At 41.2% G+C, this 18,963-nt stretch overlaps 1 long non-coding RNA gene and 1 pseudogene across 1 annotated transcript in view; both read left to right on the top strand.

Annotated features, from left to right (window-relative positions):
• Positions 1-18,963, top strand: part of LOC140603047 (uncharacterized) — a 246,415-nt gene that overhangs the window by 73,338 nt on the left and 154,114 nt on the right. The gene's annotated exons all lie outside the window — the stretch shown is intronic.
• LOC140603251 (U2 spliceosomal RNA) lies at positions 5,762-5,918 on the top strand (annotated as a pseudogene).

Genomic DNA, 18,963 nt, shown 5'->3' with positions numbered 1-18,963 from the left:
AATGGTGATTGCCAGGAGCTGATAGAGGTGAGGAATAGGGAGAGATTGTTAAAAGGGTACACATTTTCAGTTATAAGTGAAGTGATATCTGAGTGTATAATGTGTAACACAGTGACTATAATGATACTCTATTGGAGAATTAAAATTTTCCAAGAGAATAGAATTTATGAGTTCTCACACACATACAAAAAGGTAAATTTCTGAGGTGATGGATGTGTTAATAACTCCCTGGAGGGAAACTTTCACAAGGTAGATATGTATCAAATCATTATGTTGTACACTTCAAATCTATTACAGTTTTGTCAAATTTACTTCAATAAAGCTGGGAAAAAGGGATAACTCCTTTCTCTTCAAGTTATGGTCTAGCAACCCTGATTTAGCTGTTCATGGAAGGAAGAGGCCATTCTTCCTCCTTCACCTGAGAGCATCCTCTGGCACCTCCAGTCCCATCTAGGTTCATTGAGGTCTCAAGCACAAAAGGAATCCTGGAGAAAAAAGTTATTACTCTTGTGGACTATAACCTTCTTGATGGCAGAGATCACATCTGGTTTGCTCATATTCCTTCACTGAACAGTTGTTAATTGAGCACCAACCCTATGGAAGATGCTTGGGATACGTGAAGAAACCTAAGAACCATCAAAACAAAACAAAACACCCCACTGTCATCAAGTAGCAAACAGCCAATAACAAAACCTAACAAATAAGTTTTGTTAGATTGAAGAAACTGCCATAGAGAAAAATAGATCAGGTTAAGGGAAGTTGGTAATGCCAATGGGGAGTTTGTGTGTTTGGGCTGTCTCTGCAAATGGAGTAGTATGAGGAGGCCTCATGGAGAAGGTGAAACTTGAGACAAGATTTGAAGGAGGTATAGGAATTAACCATATAAACTTATGGGGATGGGAGGAGTTTTACAGGCAAAGGAATGGGCCAGCACCTGACCAGCTCATTAGAAGAAGGGTGCAGGGAGGCCAGCGTGAGCTAAGAGAAGAGGACGTGGGATGAGGTCAGGTAACCTGGGCAAGTGGTCATGGGCACCTTGAGGCCACAGTAAGGCCTTCAGCTTTTCTAGAGAGAAAGGCAGAATCACTGGAGGGTTTGTGCAGAGGCGCAGCATGATTTGAACTTAATTCTTATCGGAATGGTTTGGGTTGTTGTGCTGAGAATAGACTATAGGGAAGCAGGGTGAAGGCTGAAGAGCTTGGTATCGCAGATGTCACAATATGCCAGTCGAGACAACTGGATCTTCCAGGGTGAGCACGGAGGAGGTAGTAGAAATAGGCCAGATTCTGGATGTTCTTTGAAAGTAGAGCCAACAGGATTTTTACTGAATATGGAGAGAGAGAGAAAAAAGGGGAGGAATCACGTCTTTAGGCTGGAGCCACTGGAGTTAGAGGTGCCATCAGCTGACATGAGGGAGCATGTTGAGCTGCGGACATATGGAACAGAAGATGCTATTTAGATACCCAGATGGAAACTCTGAGTAGGTGTGGATTATGGTCTGAAGGAGTTCCGAACACGCAACTCCAAAATCTGCCACGTTGGCATTTTGGCTGTTTTGGGTTAAAGGGTACCTGAGTAACAGCAAATACAAGAAAAACATTCTGATCTTCCTTATTTTTCTTAAAAGCAGGACATAAAATTCCTCTATTAAAGATACCCTCTAGAACCAGAAGAAAAGTAACATCCCTATCAAGAATGAGAAATTGAGACAGAGAATTCTACACCAATAGACCATGTGAAAATAATTCTTTAATTCAGGCCCCTCCACATAGTACAGGCACTTTTCCAGAATTGCTTCTCCGCTCAACCTAATATAAAAAAGGCAAATAGGTTTTGCTATTTCTTTGTATCCTCACTCCTTATGAAGGCTTCCACATCCTGGAAAACTTGTATTATTTAATGAATTTGTATGCCTTCCTCCTGTTGATTTGTCCTACGTCAATCTGAGTCTTAGGTCCAGCCACAAAGGACCCTACGAGGGTGAGGTAAAATTTTGCCTCCCCTGTCAGTCTCTAGTTTGGGCAATGGCCCAGGCTGGGAAACACCACTAGGTGTGCAGCATGTACTCCATAAATATTTGTTGAATGAAAGAATGAATAAATTGATGCCTGTCTTGAAGGTTCAATCCCCCCCCCCCCGGTAATTATCACAGAAATATTCATTCTCTTTAGTAGAGACATTAATCTTCATGACACCACAAGATAATACTGTCAAAATAGAGCAGAGTAGGTTCAACATGCACAAAAAATACAAATTTATGTTTACATATAAATTGGTTGGGTGTGGATGGATGTGTTGGTTGGATGGGTGCCTGTTATAATTTTTACAAGGCCATTGCACAAGAGATTAGGGTACAGCCAAGGAAAATGACACGGGTATTCTCAAACATACAGGGCATACTTCAGGATTTTGCTTAGAATTGCCTTGGAGCAGATTGAGAGACTTACAAGTCGGTATCATGAAACCAAAGAGCTCTAGGAGGGCCCTTAAATTACTGTTTGACCTGAAAATGTTCCCAGTAATTCAGGGAAGGCAGAGGTGAACATTCAGGTTTTAGATCCTATGATCCAGAATCTCTTCTTTTCTGCTTTGCTCCATTTACTTTTCTAGAAAATTTGTCCCTGGAGGAGATAGCTTGGCTATTAGAAGAACTGGTCTCAATAAACTGTAGTAATACTAAAACACATCTTTACTTTTTAAAAATAAAAATTCCCTATCCAGTTAAAAAATCACGTAGGGTCTTTCATACACAATACATTTCTACAAAAGCAGTTAAAAAACATGAAAGAACCACCAATTTGGTGGAGAATCTTTTTAAACAGCCCCACTAGTTTGTTTATAAATGTGGTTTTCTAGAGACATGCTTAGAATTCTTTGCAAATACATATTTGCATGATGTTTTTGTAGAAAGATTAATTTCTCCTGGGATAAAATGAGTTTTTAGAAATGTTTTTGTGCTTTGCTTCATACCTTTCAGTGGTATTAGGCATTTATAAGAATATTTCTATTAAATGGAAATTAGTACATTGAGTATTATTATTTTGGTGAACTTGATTTAAAATGTGGGCCATATTCAAAGTGTGGAGTATGCTGCTTTAAATAATTCACAATAGAGATAGAGGAAGACAAAAATATATCTGGACTACAGTCAGTAGTTTAGCTGGCCATTTTAAGAAACCAGTTTCACTAGTAGCCAAACCACCTTCTCTATGAGATTATAATTTCTGAAGCACAAATCCCGAGTTCTAATGTATGCATCTGGGAGTGGCTGTACATCTGTGGGATGGTTTTTTTTTTTCCCTTCGGAACATTTTTTAAAAGATAATTCATCTTTTTCTAAAAAGAAACACCAAAGTAGTTGTTGGACAAGGGTATTTGTACACAAAATATTGTTTTCTCACCTAACCAGGAGAGATTTTAAAATTTTGCATCAGAACCTCTCTGACCTATCCTAGCCTTTTGATTTCACCATAGTTATCATCCATAAATGTTTTTTACTTGGCCTGATGCTTCATATTATTTTAAATACTTTATATTTATTTCCAGACATCCTACTTATTGTTGCATCAAGTTTTTTGTTTTGTTTTTGTTTTTTACTGTATGTTGAATCGAATATAGTCATGAGGGAATAAACAAAACTGGAACACTTAGCAGGTGTCAGGATGATATCTATCAAAGTACAGCAATCAGAACAACGAGTTCAGGTGGTAAGGGGCTAGATTTGAAGTTTAACATCATTTTAAATGTTTATGATTGTGGCCTTAACCTACAGAAGTTTTAGTTCCTAAAATATATGACTTTGTAAATACAACCAGATATCCTGAATGGGAGGATGGTATTGCTACCTATGAACATGCACGCATAGACGCTAAGGTAAGGTCTGTTCTCTGGCAGAGTTTAGTGAAACCTGAATAACATTAATGTTATAATAATGTTGTATAATATCATATAATACTTATATTATACATATATTATACACATAAAACACATTACATATATAATATAATATTATAAAGTTCATCCTGGCTTAAAGATGAGCTCAAGAGACTCTGTTTTTTAAAGAAAACCAGGTCTAAGTAAGGATTTCTCCTATGGACTAAGCTTAATTCAGCTTGGCTTTCTTCCTAGAACTTGATGAGAGTGCTCCTTGAAAACATCCTGACTCCTTTTGGAGGTCGGACTTCTCCCGACTTCTCCTTCAGGTCAGGTTGGCATCATGCATCCTTGCAGGCTCCCATAATTCTGGGCTCCTGAAAACAAAGTTAGCTCTCTGATGACTCAAATTGCTCAGTTAGCAGTCTCGAGATCATAATGCATCCTTCCAGATTGTTGTTGTTTTTTTTTTTTTTTTCTCAACTAGAATAAAGAAAAACTGCATGAGGATGAGAAAGTTGAACTGCTTTCCCCTCCCCCAAGCCTGCTCTTTTCCTTTTTAGTCCTACTTCAGGTAAGACACAATAGGTACCTCTATTGTGGTTCTACAGGAGGGGAGAGGAAAAACCTAGAGCAAAATCCAGAGATACTTCCTGTCTCTTAAACAACATGCTACCTGCAAGCTCCATCTCCCTGAAATGTGTTACTCCCACTCCCTGTTTCTATCTTATATCCCAGCACATAATGTTTTGAGCAATGTGTTTAAACAGAAAACTGAATGTTTTTTCTTTTTTAAAAAAGATTTGATTTATTTATTCATGAGAGAGACAGAGAAAGGCAGAGACATAGGCATAGGGAGAAGCAGGCTCCATGCAGGGAGCCCGATGCCGGACTCGATCCTGGGATCCCGGGATCACAATCTGAGCCAAACGTAGATGCTCAACCACTGAGCTCACCCACTGAGCCAAACGTAGATGCTCAACCACTGAGCCAAAATCTAATGTTTGAGGATGTCTCACAAAGGTGTTTTGGTTTGTTTGTTTGTTTTTTGTTTTTGTTTTTGTTTTGTTTTTTTGCTTGTTTGAGGGCTGCTTAAAAGAAATCCTTTATTTTACACATCAATGCAGTGTTCTGGGCATAGTTACCCACATACGTGCCAGCAGCCATCGAATTGGCCCCGGAAGGTGGCCCCACTGTTGTGTTCGGGCAGGAGTCATCTACCAGGTGACAGTACCTCTCCCCATTCCTTTGGCTAGAGAAGTGACCACGAGTTTCTGTCCCCTCCGTGTGCTTTATGGAGACAAAAGGAGCGGTTGGCCGCCGAGGCTGAGGGCTCCCGCAGGCAGGCGGAGGCGCCCCGTGGAGAGGGACAGGGGTGCACGCCCGAGCAGCCTGCGGTGACCATAGTCCTTACCTCAAGGACCAGTGAAAACCGACAAGCTCCGTAGCTTCCTGGCTCCCGTAGACGTGGTGCTGGAGGAGGGGGTGGGCGGGGGTGCAGCTGAACTGGGAAGCTCTTGTCCTGATGGGCCGAGGAGCCCTGGGGGGACACTGCCCTGGGGGGCCTGGGCTCCTGGCTCCTGGTGCCTGGGCCCACACCCGAGGACACGGCCGGGTCCGCCCGGCGAGGCTGCTCGCTGCGAGTCCAGGGACTGCAGTGTCCCTTACAAGCTTATGGGGACGTGAGACGGTGGCCGGAACATTGGGACAAGGGGGTAGAGAAAACTCTTCACTTCTGCCACGTTTCCTACTATGTTACTTGAAGTACATATTCTGATTTTCATTTAATTGTCCTTATGTAGGCAAAGTTTGGGAACCCTTTCTCCGGGGATCATGCCTCATTGTGCCCACAGCTTTGGAAAACCTTCACCTTTCCAACGTGATGTGGATCGCGTGTCGGGCTTTTGGCTAAGATCAAGCGTAATATCTGTTCTTATCAGTTTACTCTCTGAAGACAACATATTAAATGCATTTTCGGAGCAGGGAGATGGAATAGGGGCTTCCCCATCCACTGCTCCACTGCTCCAGGTTTGCTTTGAATCTTTCCTCTGCCCATTCTTGGTTATGTGACTTTGGACCAGTTCCTTAACTAGTGGCGCCATCACTTTACAGTGATTGAAGAAGGCCGGGGGTCAGGGGCATGACACAGAAGTAAAAATGCGAAGTCAGAGCCTGGAATAGAGTGACACTTAGCACTAGTGTGTAGGACAAATGAAGGGACAAGCAGTGTAGAGCATCTAAGTCTGGAGCGAGGGCAGTGCTCTGCAAAGGTTGACAGGTTCACTGAGGGAAGATTATGTGACGGCAGCAGTGGGGTCAGCAGGTGCTTTGGCAAGGCTGGTTGACTTGAAAAGATGTGAGGTGCTCCTATTAAAAATTTAGGGCAAAAAGAGGCCAAATCCTTCTCTGCCTTTACCCAGATGACTTCGTGTATGATGTCATAAGCAGGCGAAAGTCCTTCCCCACACTTCCTCATCATTCATATCTGTCCTCCAGCCAACAACAGGGTTCCTATGGGGAGCAGAGAGGCCTGTATTTAAAAATACATATTATCTGTAACTTTTTACTATAAATCTAATTTTTAAGATACACTTTTAGGAATTATTTTTAATAAAGAGAATCCAGTTTCCACCAGATTGCATCTATTATACAGTTACTTCCTCTTTGTTTTGTAAGTGGTCATTGAGAGATGAAGCTCAGGTTCTGTGTGAGTTTTCCAGGTGTATTTTGAAGTTGCTACCCAGCAGATTATGCTGAGCAGGAGAAGAAGACAGGAAGAAAAGATTATCCCCCAGATACCTGGGATTTGCTGAGCGTGACAAGAAAAAATATTAGCATTTCCTTGAAATGAACACAGGAAAGGGACACAGAGTTTTACTTTAAAACGTGATTCTTTTTTAAAATAGGAAGTAATGAGAATATTTGCCAGATTAAGCTGCCACCATAACCAGGTCTGAAAAGAAACCAAGGGATCTGGAATGCGAAAGTGGAAAGCAAAGAAAGAATCATGGTGTTTTGACTTTGGATTAAAGGAAGGAAACATTCACAATTAAGGTATGATTGAGGGAGGTGAGGCATCAGATGGCCACCAGCTAGAGAGCTTGCTTCTTCGTAGAGCAGGAACTTGGCAGGAGCCAATGGGGATGTGGACATCACCTGCCTTATCTCCCCAGAGAAAGCCTCCAGCTCTGAGCTTAATTGTATTGGCAAGGATGAATCAGGAAGCTTACAGCTTTGCTAGGCTGTTTCTGCACCTACTTGAAAGATAAACACCCCAAAGCTCTCCACCACTCTTTGGCCTAAAGAAGGATTACATTTTCTCCAGATGGCTGGGTATTGTTAAGCCAAAAATGAGAACAGGAATACATCCCCTCTAGAAAGAGATAAGACTCAGCTCGCTTAGATAGCGGAAGATCCGGAGAAACTAAATCCTAGGCCAGAACATCACCCTGAAGAGTTTGGGGGAAAATTTTTGTGCAAGGAAGGTCTGTGAGTGACTCCTTTAGCAAGTGGGATTACCTGAGAAATGATCCTAAAAGATAAAACGTACAGTTGCCTTGGATTTAATATCTTTAACCTCTACTACCTGATTAACCAAAGGTATGGCACAACATTAAGTGGTTTTGAAAGGGATGTGTCCAAATGCTAAGTGTAGCATTTCTAAAGAGGTATGGCCTGGCATGACAGAATGAGCCTGGCTTTGAGGGCCGGAAATGTGGGTTTGAATCTGAATTCTTGCTTCCTTTGTGATCTGACCCAAATACTTGCTCTCTCTGGTCTCCAGTTTTTTTCTATTTGAGGATAATGACAACCTATGTGTGCTGTTTTGTGGTGAGCATTCGATGAGATACTACTATGACCTCCCAGGGTCAGAAGAGGTATCTGATGAATGAGAGCCTCTGGCACCACTTGCAGGAAGAGCATGAAATACAATCTCAATCCCCAAATCCTCAAATGTTCTGAAATGATTCTTTTTTTTTTCTCTTGTTAGGTATAGAATTAGAAGATAGGGACAAGAAAGAAGTAATGGATACTGTGTGCCTGGCTTTAGAGAATTATCTTAAAATAAAAATAAAACATTGAAGTCTCAATTTAAAAATAAAGTTCAGGAATGTGTTCTCTGACATCCTTGATGTTAGCTTGCTCTGCTTCGGTGTATCCATCTGTAAAATGGGACTATTATTACAGTTATAAGTAGTTTACAACAGAAAATAATGTCTCCTCAATGTCACAAGATCCTTCTGTTTCAAACTCTTCTATATTTATCTTGACCACTCAAGAACACGAAGAGTTTCAATATATTCCACTTAAAAGACCAGGTTTTCTCCTGCTATAGAAATGTGGGACAAGGTATATTCGAGTGGTAAATCAGTGACACCCAGTGGCTGCTGCTTTTATATTTACCTTTCTTATTTTCAATTTAACTTTGTAAGACTATCCCAGAGCAAATTAAGAAGATAATGAGAAGATGGAAGTCATAGTTCCTTTTGAAGAAGAGTTTCTCAGCAGTGACGTGAGTTTTCCAGGACATGGGAACAACCTAACAACAACACCAAAAATAGAGAGTGCTGGAAGGTAGGGAAACAGTTCTGGGAATTCCCTGCCCCATCATTTTGCATTTTGTTAAAGATCATACTCAAGTTTTTCTGTCACTGCTGGATTTGGCAAGAAACATTCTCATCACAGAAGTGGCATGTCAGCTGTCCAGATTCCAGCTACATTCAAATCTATTGGACACAGTTGGGGACATTCCCTAGAAATTAGACTTCCTGAGGTGTCTAAAACCTAACTAGAGGTTTATTCCAAAGCCCCCTCCTCTATGACACAGTAATTGTGGTGGAGCTAAAGATCCCTCACATGTGAGATTGAGTAGAAGCAAGCATAATGGCATGTGGCTGGGCTCAAATCCCAGCTACTATACTGTTACTGGATGCTCGTGGGCCACCTACATCTTCGTAGCCCCTTATATTTTTATCTGTTCAAAGAGGGTAATGACATCTAACGCATAGGTTGTCGTAGGATTTTAGTGAAATAACATACCTAAAGTGATAGGCACATAGCAGGCACTTGGTAAATAGCAAATAACTTTGTCCTTTTTATCAGCCAAGGTTCTCTGTCAAACTAAGTACAAGACAACTTCTGACAAAAACTGTTCTCTAAAACTGGATGCATACTTTTTAGGTGCTCCATGCTCTGACTCTCCTCTCAGGACAGAGAGGATGGAAATGCATTCCTTGTCATTCTTTGTCATTAGGGGGTAGAACCATTTCTCATACGCTGCTGAAGTGCTTTGGGTTTCTTGGATAAAAGTCTCTTTTTATCACATTATAAAATCGTTAGCTAATAACTTACATTCTAAGGATTAGCATTTTCCCCACACAAAACCTTCAGGAGGTCAGCATAGCACAGAGATATGGCAAATAAGGCAATTAGGTAGCATAATTCATAAAGGATTCCACAGAGGGTTCGTTAAAACAAAAGACTCTAGTTCTTGGTTGCTTCTCCCTTTTAATTGCCTGATAAATATTTTCAAAGGATGGGTTATTAAACTGTGTAAATAGAAATGTCATGTAAGTAAAATTTACAAAAGACGATCTTTTTTCTCCCACTTTCTTTATATTAGCTAACTATGTGGAGCAGTTAAGATGCCAGGTCTTGCTGAGTGAAGTAAGTCAGTCGGAGAAGGACAAACATTATATGTTCTCATTCATTTGGGGAATATAAATAATAGTGAAAGGGAATATAAGGGAAGGGAGAAGAAATGTGTGGGAAATATCAGAAAGGGAGACAGAACGTAAAGACTGCTAACTCTGGGAAATGAACTAGGGGTGGTAGAAGGGGAGGAGGGCGGGGGGTGGGAGTGAATGGGTGATGGGCACTGGGGGTTATTCTGTATGTTAGTAAATTGAACACCAATAAAAAATAAATTAAAAAAAAAAAGATGCCAGGTCTTGCAATCGAGTAGACTTGAATTTGAATCCAAGATTTTTCATTTAACTGGTTTACTTAGATCTCTGAGCTTCAGTTCCATCATCTACGATACAAATATGATAATGCCTGCCTCGTATAGTAGTTGAGAAGAGTAAAGAAGAGCAAGTCTGGAAAACATTTAGCACATAGTAAGTGCTCATTACAAAAAGGGAGGTTGGGGTGGTGGTGGTGACCAGAGCAGTGGCTCTTAACTTTATCTGATTCCAGCCCTCTTTAGATAGCAAATATTCCCTTTTACCCTCTTAAAATGGAATTTTGGAGCTAATAAAAGTCATCTACTACATGCTTCAAATAGCAGTGTAGTGCTCTAATTGAAGCAGAAAGAAGAAATAGAAAGGAGATTAGGACCTACGGTGAAAGAATATGCATTTCCATATAATGCTGGGTACAACTATTGCCTGGATGCTGTGCCTTCGTGAGCACCCTGGCGGTGGCAGCTAACCGTGCAGAACTGGTTAGCAGTGTGACTTACGTGCCATAAGTCCTACTGCTCTTGGTGACTTTTTGAAATAGTGAAAAACTGTTTGTAATATTTCAAATGAGGCAAAGAATGATCTCTCCTCACTTAGGTGTTAGTTGCATCACTGAAAATTTTATGTTGGTTTGTATAAATTAAATACATGGTTTATATTTAAACCATGCAGAAACACTTTGTTAGAGGTAGGTTTTAAGCTCAGAAAATTATAAACAGATTTTTCACCTACACAAACTTTGAACGGACTGATTTTTCATTATGCGCCTGCCTCCTTTGTTACAGGGTGATGATCATCCTTGACCTCTTTCTACTAAATGCCACTAACCCTCACTTCTCCAATTTCTGTGACAACGTAAATAACCCCACAATTTTCCCAAATGCCTCCTGGTGGCCCATGCTATCTTCATCAAGAACCAGTGGTCTAGAGGGGCTGGAGTCTCAAAGCTGACTTTCTTAACTTCCTTGGCAAGCCAAAGGTTTTGTAAGCCAGGCTGTGGGGAGCTCAAGACTGAGGTAAGGAGTGAGGGATCCCTCTGGAGCTCCTTGTATAAGGACGCTACAGTCATTGGTGAGGTTTCCATCCTCCTGATCTAAGGGATTCCTAAAGGTCCCACTTCCTAACACCATCCCTTTGGGAGTTAGGATTCTGGCATATGAATTTTGGGGATGGTGTGAAAGAACAGAAACATTCAGTCTATAGAAAGCCCCACAGGCCAGGAGCCAGTGAGTGGGCCCTGAGGCTGCTGTGAGGCAAGTGTCAAAGCGATGACCCCACAGCAGAGTGGACCTGGCCCGGCCAAGGGCAGAAGAACTCTGATGGGCCTGCAGCCCCTGTGCAAGGCAACTGAAGCATGGAAGTACTACAGTTTTTCAACAGCAGGTGCCACAAGAAGCTCAGAGATGAAGTCCTCACAACCCAGTGTTTACCTCCAGCCTGAATAAGTCACTATACCTAAGGGGCCTGTGAAGATCCAGAGGATGCCACCTAGTTCCATGGACAACCTGTGCCATGTGATCCTGGAGGCCACATCCTTGCTAATAAAACTGGAGGTGATCTATAGTGACATTTGAGAGACTGAACTTGACCCCAAAAGATGAAACATGTACTTAAAGGTGGTTTTTGTTTCAGACTAAATTGATTACCCTCCCTCCCCCATTACCCAGCAGATGGAGGTCTATGCGAGAGATAAAGTCAATGAAAGGGGGGAAGTGGTAATCTGTAATTTCTTTACATGTAAGTATATAGTGTGAATAAATTTGTGATCCTTCTATGCTATTAATTAACCAGGAGTTTGCCCCCAGGACCTAAACATTACACATTTTTAGTACTGTTTTGGTGGGTGATGGCTCTGCTTACATATCATAGTTCTTTAATTTGTGGCATTGAGCCCAATTCATGTTTAGATTTAGTATTAATCTAGTTAGCCAACAAAAAGAGCTCAGTAATTTCCAGAAAAGTAAAAAAAAAGATTCCTTTTATCATCACTTCACTGTAGTGGAAGAAAGAAGGAAAGAAAGAAAGAAAGAAAGAAAGAAAGAAAGAAAGAAAGAAAGAAAGAAAGAAAGAAAGAAGAAAGAAGAAAGAAAGAAAGAAAGAAAAAAAGGAAGAAAGAAAGAAAAAAGGAAGAAAGAAAGAAAGAAAGAAAGAAAGAAAGAAAGAAAGAAAAAAGAAGGAAGGAAGGAAGGAAGAGAGAGAGAGAGAAAGAAAGAAGAAAGAAAGAAAGAAAGAGAAAGAAAGAAAGAAAGAAAGAAAGAAAGAAAGAAAGAAAGAAAGAAAGAAAAGAGAAGTCAAATGCTCGTATTCTGTGGATATCACACATGCTCTTCATCTCCAGGTGAGATACAGCCCTGACTAAGGCAGTGAGGAGAGATGTGCTCATTCTTTTTTTTTTTTTTTTCTATTAAGATTTTATTTATTTAATTGGGCAGAGGGAGAAGCAGGCTCCCTTTGGGGAGCTCCACACAGGACTCTACACCCCCAAACTCTGGGATCACGCCCTGAGCCAAAGGCAGATGCTCAACCACCGAGCCCCCCAGGGTCCTGAGAAGTGCTCAAGCTAGTGGCAGCGCTTCAGTGTGTGCTCAGCAGTTCCATCCTCCTAGTTCCATCCTCCTGGACCCCTCTGAGCACCTGCCTGTGACAGCGGCCCCTGCAGAACTCCCAGAGTTAGATTCTTAGTGGGTCTGGGAAGGGTATGGAGACATCAGAAGATACAGCAGCTCTGTGTGGGGTAGGAAGCTGAGGCCAGAGGTGGGGAGGATGAAGATAGGAGTTAAACTGATGCCAGAACCTAGAGTTCTGTTATTAATAGTGTTTTCTTTTTCAGAGGGGCTGGCTTGGTAGTTCTTTGATTCTGGGTCCCCCACCCCCGCCCCGCCCCATCTGTTGCTACATCATTGGATTTCTGCTGGCTCGTGCTCTCTTTGCCTCTTCCTAGCAAGCTGTGGGGCTGATTTCCAACCGCTTCCCATCACAGGCACCCTCTTCCAGGGAGGGCTACTTTAGGACATGGAGTTGAGTTTTCTCTCCACAGTTTTTTTAGCTACAGTTATTCTACATGGTTCTTTAAAAGCCACCAGAAATACAGATTTTTAAAATATATATATATATATATGCATATTGAGGGGGAAAGCCATAAATTTGAATAAAATGTAATGACTTAAAAATGCTTATTGAAAGAAAGATAAAAAAAAAAAAAGGGAGGCAAAAAACCCACCAAAACCCTGAAGAAACTAAATGGTCCAAATTATGTAAAAATATCACTCTAGATGAATGTTTATATTACCCTTCAGATGCACAGACAAAAGTATAATAACATAAAAGCTGTAAGGAAATACAACAAAATGTTTATAGGAATCTACCTGTAGGTGGTGAGATTACAAGCGATTTTAACTGTTTTCCTTAACATTTTCTTCACTTTCAAAATATTCTTTAATGAGCATATATAAGTTTTATAACAGGAAAAATGATTTAAAACCACTAGCTATTGTTTTTGTTCCCTTTCTCATATCAGCTAATATATAATTTTTTTCCTAAAATGACAATAGATGTGTCTTGCTGTCAGCAGATGGAGGGTGTAACATATCCAGAGGGAAGGAGGAAAAAAAGTGTTTTCATAAGCAAATGAATTTATGCTGTTGTCTAAAACATCAAGTATTTTACTTGAATTGCCTGAACCTTCTTACTTACAAAGGTAGGGGTAGGATACCAGCTGTAATGAACATTGGCTGTGCTTTGAAAACCGGAAATGCATTTTGCCTTTCTAAGAACAGTCAGTTTTCTTGTCAGCAATTACCTTTTACGGAGCCTGGTTCAAATGCTATCAAGAGTCCCACCATCCCTAGATGGGGGGCAAATGGAAGTTTAGCTCTTGGAATCTCCCCTGGCCCCATACATTTGAATTTTGAAATGAGGAGCAAAGGGGCAGGAAAATTGGTTGCAATTCTATTAGGTCCTGGCAACATTTTGTCATTCCTGCTTCCCTCTCTGGGAACTGCCTTGTTAAATGTCTGTGCTCAAATGTAATTCTCTTGCCTCGGAGTAAATTCCTCTTTATTTAAGTTCATCAGAACCAGTTTCTTTTGCTTGCAACCAGAGCACCTGTGTTGTCAAGTTATTTTATATCTGGACTGAAGCAGCCCTATGCTATTTCCATGGGTGGCTGGATGTCTAGCTTTGACTCTTGGCCAATTTAAGATTAACGGGCTAGCAACCAGCTAACTAATGATTTATGATGCTCTGTTTATAGTCCAGAACTCCCCCGGTGAAATCCTAGGCCAGATTGTTTTTCAGTAGATTTCACCTGATGTAACCAGTTGGCTGGGCTTGGTTAATATGACCTGGGGATAGAAAAGACCCCCAGGAACTTCTGTCTGGAGGTCTTAGGAAGCCAAGATATATAGTACAAATTTTAGTAGTTTAAACCAGAGACCGAGCATGTCCTTTCACAAATAAGAATAATCCCGGAGAGTTTTGCCTGGAAGGCTCAACTCCCAATGCTGGAATGCACTGGAATGCATTCTCTCGGTGCACCATAGCTTTTGGCTTTATTTAAGCCTAAAGAGAGCATGCTCTGTGAAGTCTTGTGCGTCTTTTTACCTAACCCTATTCTGAGTAATCTTTTTAATTTTTTTTAAGATTTTATTTTATTTCATTTGAGAGGGAAAGAAAGAACATGAGCAGAGAGGAGGGGTTGAGAGAGAGGCAGACCCCCTGTTGAGCAGGGAGCCCAACTGTGGGCCTCAACCCCAGGACCCTGGGATCACGACCTGAGCCAAAGGTAGACGCTTAACCCACTGAGCCAGCCAGGTGCTCTCTGAGTAATCTTTATGAGACCCTAACTTCCGCAGAAGCATATACCAGTTACAAAGTGATAGAGACCCTGAGTGGTGGGAAGCTCCTGAGCCAAAGGGTAGGTGGAGAGAGGGGCTCGGGTGCCTAGCAGTCTTTCATAGCAGCTCTCGTGAGGGGGCACATGTGGTTTCCTCTGGACTGGATGAAAAGCTAAGGGCACTCTAGACAAATTTTTTTTTTTTTTTAATGATAGGCACGCAGTGAGAGAGAGAGAGAGAGAGAGGCAGAGACACAGGCAGAGGGAGAAGCAGGCTCCATGCACCGGGAGCCCGACGTGGGATTCGATCCCGGGTCTCCAGGATCGCGCCCTGGGCCAAAGGCAGGCGCCAAACCGCTGCGCCACCCAGGGATCCCAGACAATTTTTATAAGATACTATAGATCAGAATGAAGTCAGGAGAAACTTTAACCTTCTTCTGAATATGATATAAAACCCCTGGTGTTACTGGAATGATGTCAAAGCCAAGGCTTCATGGTCGAGCTAATCAGCATGCTTTAGTTGTCCTTCTTGGATGCTTCCGTCATGTAATTGCCTTCTCTGGTCACATCCATTGTGCCTTTCTATGGGACCGTGGTTGCTTGGTGAATGTTAAACTAAGATCTAGTGTGTTTTTTTGTGAGTCAGTGAATTATGTGTTCCAAAAAATGCTCTTTATCCACTGTGGTCAAGTTGTAGACTAGTTCTGGTCCACAGAGAATTACAGGATTCACAAGACCCATGGCTCTGTGCCCCTCATTTAGAAAGAATCACTTACATCATTGTATAATCACAGTTATTTTTACATCTTTTTTAATCTCTCTGACTATGAGCATCTTGATTGCAGTGACTCATCATTTATCTTCCTATCCCCAACAGCATCAAGGGAATGCCTTCACTTAGTAGGCGCTCAATAAGCATCTATAGAATAAGCATTTATGTGTATGTATCTATATATTTGATGGGAAAATTACTAAAAGTCCAAAGAAGTCTAGGATTTTTCTTCTACTACAATGTCATAATTTTGAGAGCGGCAAAAGGAAGTGCAATAAATCGATACAAGAAAGGAACTTTAAAATACAGCCTCTAATGTTTGGAACAGATTGATTTTTGATCACGGATGTCATCTGCTGGTTGTGAGTCCTGGTCCAGACATGGCCTAATCTTGTTGTGATCCATCTGGCTTAGTACTTTGTGATGTGATGATGAGCATTCTCGATGAGGAGCCACAGCGACTCTGAATCGAACGTCTTTAAAATAATCCAAGGAAATTTAGTTTTGCATATAATTTTGCTTGTGTTCTATTGAATTGTAATTCTTTGAGAAGGGCTGAGGTTCCATAGACAAAGGTGCTTTTGTACAGCAGTTAGAAGCGTGGACTCAAGATAGATTGCCTGGAATCAAATTACATTCCTGTGATTGCTGGCCATGTTGCCTCAGCCATGTCACTGGATCCTACTATGCCTTAATTTTCTCGTCTGTAAAATGGAAATAAGTAAATCACATACCTCCTAGGTTGTTCTGAGGATTAAAGGAACCAAGAATAGAATGTGACACATAGTAATCTCTCTCTCACTCTTTCATGTAATTACTCAATAAACTCCCTATCTAAGGCCTCACTGGCCAGGAGTTGCAATATCATCTCATCTGGAAAGCTGATTAAACTGGTGTTCTCTATCTCCGGGTTATCTTTACATATTCTCTCTAGGCAGGTCTTCCTGTGTGTGCACATATTGGAATGAAAGCATCATTCTGTTCCTTCTGATCAGGCACCTTTTTCATTTTCAAAGGACTTGATGGGTAACAAAGGATCTGTATGCCTCAATCAATAAGGAAGAAGGAAATCTTGAATGCCTTTTAGCCAGGTAAAGATGGATGTGTGTCCCATTAAGTTTATTATTTTTTTTTTAAATTTTTATTTATTTATGATAGTCACACAGAGAGAGAGAGAGAGAGAGGCAGAGACATAGGCAGAAGGAGAAGCAGGCTCCATGCACCGGGAGCCCGACGTGGGATTCGATCCCGGGTCTCCAGGATCGCGCCCTGGGCCAAAGGCAGGCGCCAAACCGCTGCGCCACCCAGGGATCCCTGTCCCATTAAGTTTAAAAAACAAAAACAAAACAAGGAACAGGTGACTTTCAGGAGTAACCCAGATGTCCCTCTAAGAAGCTCACTAGGGAACTCTACTATAGAATTGTCCCGTCTATCCTTCCCTAGGGGACCCTATTTCAATGTATGAGACAGACTATTGTATAGCTCATTGAAAGACAGTGTTCTATCCTCCAACTTTTAAAGATAGTACAGTGGTTGCCCCCAAACCAATCTGGTAGCTCTCAGAAATAAAACAATTAAGAGTTAGAGTTATGTTAAATGTGAAGGAATATCATTATCCAATCCAGGTCACTTAGATCAAGCCAAATATTTAAAATTAAAATAATTGCCAAATAGTATGTTTTCCTTTGAATGATGTCCATTTCCTCCCTTCTGATCATATATGTGCTCGCCTCTATGAACATGTACACACCTGTGGACATGAAAGTCTCCCTCATCCATGTAACTTGGGAGGCCAGCTCCTTCACATGACTGTCTGTTTGGTATGTGAGGGCTCAGGCAAGGAAAACTTCTAGAGCAGATACCTCAGGAACAGTGTGAGCTTCCCCAAGCTGTCAGAAGTGGGGAATGGCCATGGGTTCAGGCAGCTCGAACAATTGGAGGAAAGCCATGGGCCTGCCATGGTTGTGAAGGATGGTGTCCCTGATGGTTTGAGAAAGTCTCAGTATTAAAATTCACCTTTGAACCTACACAAATACACCAATATGAGTGAGTTTACAATGTTATTTTTAAAAAAGGCAAATGGGGGCACCTGGGTGGTTCAGTCAGTTGAGTATCTCACTCTTGGTTTGACTGTTGGTTTGTGCTCAGGTCATAATCTCACGGGTTATGAGATCGAGCCCCCAGTGGGGCTCTCCTCTTCCAGGAGTCTGCTTGAAGATTCTTTCCCTTTGTCCCTCCCCCCACTCACATGTGAAACACTCTTTCTCTAAAATAAATAAATAAATCTTATTTAAAAAAAATAATAATAAAAACAAAAAGCCAAATGAAACAGCTCTGTTGTCAATTGACCATTACTTGTGATTCTAGGACTAGAAGCTGACTCAGGAGTTCAGAGAGCCTGGGGGTAGTATCTATAGTTTAGAGGAGTTCTTTCAGTCACGAAGTCTTTGCTCTTGAAATGTGTTGACCTGCTTTCCTTAGGGTTCATTTCCTCCAACCCTGCATTTCACAAGACGGTCTGCCTCTTTAATGTCCCCAATTGACCACTAGATGGCAACATTGTCCTTTTATGTTACAGCTTTGACTACAATAAACACTATAGATTTATTTTTCTAACAACCAGAGTAAAAAAAAAGGACTAGTAATTTAAATGCACCACTCTGTATAATAGGAATAAGGTAGAGCTTATTAAATTAGAAATTAGTGATTTACTTACCTAGAAAGAAACTTGGCAACATCCTGTGTCTTTCCATTTTGGGAGAGGACATTGGTGTCTGGTGCTTATAGACCATACATAGTGTGGCCTCAGTTCCTCTGGTGTTTGTGGCTTCAGGAAACTGCCCAGATGTTGGATAGTTTTTTAATTCAAATCATTTAACCTCTCTTGATTCCAAAGTCAGAGGCATAATAGTAAATAAATAAGTACAAGATTCCAGGGACTCTTCCCCAGGGGTTCTGATTCAGTAGATCTAAAGTGGTGCATGGGTGTCTGGATTTTTAAAAGCACCTCCACGTGCTTTTGATTGTCAGTAAGTTTGGAAGTGGACCTAGTGTCCTTAATTTCTCCAGCAACAGAATCCTCAAAATAGGGCAGCCCCGGTGGCTTAGCGGTTTAGCGCCGCCTTCAGCTCAGGGCGTGATCCTGGAGACCCGGGATGGAGTCCCATGTCAGGCTCCCTGCATGGATCCTACTTCTGCAGAGGCAGACTCTGCCTGTGTCTCTGCCTTTGTGTCTCTCATGAATAAATAAATGTTAAAAAAAAAAAAAGAATCCTCAAAACAAAATGAGTTTTAACTCCGTTTTACTGAAAATTGTCATATACAATTTTTAAAGAGAAAAGGTCTTAATGAAAAATACTCAAGCAAAAAAATAAAATAAATAAAAATACTCAAGCCAAATACCATATGAGTGAAATCATTCATACATGGAATTTGAGAAGAACAGATGATCATAGGGGAAGGGAAGGGAAAATAAAATAAAATGAAAACAGGGAAGTAGACAAGCCATAAGAGACTCTTAA

The sequence above is a fragment of the Canis lupus genome, chromosome 13 (assembly GCF_048164855.1).
Source record: "Canis lupus baileyi chromosome 13, mCanLup2.hap1, whole genome shotgun sequence".
In the NCBI taxonomy this organism is placed as follows: Eukaryota; Metazoa; Chordata; class Mammalia; order Carnivora; family Canidae; genus Canis; species Canis lupus.
Note: the sequence above shows the minus strand (reverse complement) of the source record. Positions and strands in the feature narration are given on the sequence as shown.